The sequence below is a fragment of the Tenrec ecaudatus genome, chromosome 8 (assembly GCF_050624435.1).
Source record: "Tenrec ecaudatus isolate mTenEca1 chromosome 8, mTenEca1.hap1, whole genome shotgun sequence".
NCBI classification, from domain to species: Eukaryota; Metazoa; Chordata; class Mammalia; order Afrosoricida; family Tenrecidae; genus Tenrec; species Tenrec ecaudatus.
Genome location: NC_134537.1, coordinates 27,332,526 through 27,335,019, shown reverse-complemented (window position 1 = coordinate 27,335,019; position 2,494 = coordinate 27,332,526).

Sequence of the window (2,494 nt, the reverse complement as noted above, 5' to 3'; positions counted from 1 at the left end):
GTCACACGGAGCAGCTGACGGGTTTGAACTGCGGATCTGGCTTTTAGTGGTCCAACTCAGAACTCACTAGACCACCAGGGGCCCCTTTAGGATAACCATAAGGGCTAAAATATTGATATTTTTAGATAGCTATACGAATGATTTTATTTGTTTTCACAACATTAGTGGGAAATGTAAACGTACTGCCATCTGGTCGATGCAGACTCACAGTGACCCTATCAGACAGGGTAGAGAGACCTCCCTCTGTGGGTTTCCAAGACCATAACTCTCTTTCCCTCAAAGAATTCATTTTCTCCACAGCTAGTGGTTTCGAACTGCTGACCCCTCGGTTAGCAGCCTAACCTGTAACCACTATGCCAACCACTTGCCCAAGTTTTCTTTTTACATTAGAACTACTTAAAAATCTAGATGAGAGAAAGTGCGTACAGTTCTGCCTGATTCAGCATTTCCAAAATGCCCATTATTAACAATAAGTTATTTCAGACTTACTATAAACAAGCTTATGGGGCAGCTAGCTGCCCTTTCCCTAGTGAGGCAGCTTAAGAGACTAACTCTACCCCACTGAAAACAGGAGGGAGTCAGGAGCAACAGTGGGGGCATGATGTATAATGGAAACAAAACATCTCCCCCACCAAGGCCGCACCCCTAGTTTCACTTCCCTCCCTCATCTCAGAAGGTGAAAGTACAATCAGTATTGCCCTGGGATTGTCGCCCAGTCACCTGGCTTACACTCCTTCCAAGGCAGGAAAACAAACTATCGTTTCACAATCTGAGTTACTCAAATATCAAGGCACAACATATTTCAGGGTTTCAGGGTTGAGAAGAAAGGCACACAGGAAAAAGCAGTTTTCAGGGAAAATTTATTCGAGGAAGCAATGCTTTTGGATATCTGTCCTAGGACATCTCAATATACTGCTTGACAATTGTGACTGGAATCTTCTCAGTGATGACTATTCTCTTAAATACAACGCTTTAAGCCACGAGCATACCTCACAGTAACTGCAGGATGGAAGTACAAGTCTGGCCAGCTGCCTTAGACAGGTTTCTCTAGAGGAACAAAACCAGGAGACTTAGGATTTTAGATAGATAAGTAGGTAGATAGATAGATAGATAGATAGATAAAACACAGAGGAATAAACAGCTAATTAGTCCACAAAGAAGTACAGAAGGCTCAGTTCACTCATTTCCGTGAGACAGGCAATACACTGGCAGTCCTCCAATTCACCAAGGCTGTCAGGTACAAGTCAAGGCAATTCAAGCAATCCAGCCACAGGCAGCAAATAGCAGGGCAGGTCACCAACAGTCAGCCAGATGACAGGGCCCGATCGTCCCCAGCTCAAGTGATGTATACACCAGCAGTGTGGTGAAGCAGGTCTTGAAGGAACATCAAACTATAGCGACATAGTCCATGGGTTGGGTGTCCCACAGGTAGGGTAGCTCGCAAGTTGAGGCAGAGAACCAGCCAAGGCAGCCGCACATTGGTCGGATCAAAGAGCAAGAGTCAAGAAAGGCAAGGCTTGCCGAGCCATTTATCTCTTTGCCCTTCAATGAATCCCACATGTTCACAGGTCAAGTTGCCACAATAGACCTACCTATCATACCAGTCTTTTGTGTGCATGCTCACAATGTTTCCTATCCCCACTCCTTCCAGTTTAGAAAAGAGCAGTGTCCCGCTGCCATTAAGCCCATTCCACTTCACAGCAAAGCAACCTTATAGAGAGTTCCTGAAACCAAATCTTTATAGCAGCATGCAGCCTCATCCGGCTCCTGCGAAGCAGCTGCTGGGTTTGAACTGCTGTCCTTGCAACTGGCAGCACAAGGCTTAGCCCACTGTACTACAAGCCTCCAAAATAAACTCGCTGCCATCGAGCCAAGTCTGACTGGTAATGACCCTATAGAACAGGGCAGGACTGCCCCTGTGGGTTTCCAAAGCTGTAGCTTCTTTTATGGCAGCAGGAAGCCTCATCTTTCTCCCACAGAGTGGCTGGGGGTTTCAAACTGCTGACCTTGCAGTTAGCAGCCCAATACATAACCACTTTGCCAGCAGGGCTTCTGGCACTACCAGGGCACCTATCAAAAAATCAAAAACCAATCTCACTGCCATCGAGTTGATTCTGAGTCATAGTGACCTATAAGGCAGACTAGAACTGCCTCGGTAAGTTTCTGAGACTTATAACTCCTCCCGGGAGCAGCAAGCCATACCTTAAAGAGCAATACATGAGATACTAAGACATTGGGAGCCCTAGTGGTTTGGTGGATTAGTGTGGGGCTGCTAACCACAAGGTTGGTGGCTCAAACCCACCAGTCACTTCGAGGGAGAAAGGTGAGGCTGTCTGCTTCTGTAAAGATGTACAATCACAGCAACCCACCAGGGCTGCTCCCCCGTGTTCCATAGGGACACAATGAATCAGGATTTATTCCATGGTAGTGATTCTTTTGTTTTGTTTTTTAATACCAGGTCCACTGTAACCCTGAAGTTTTCAGATAAAGCTGG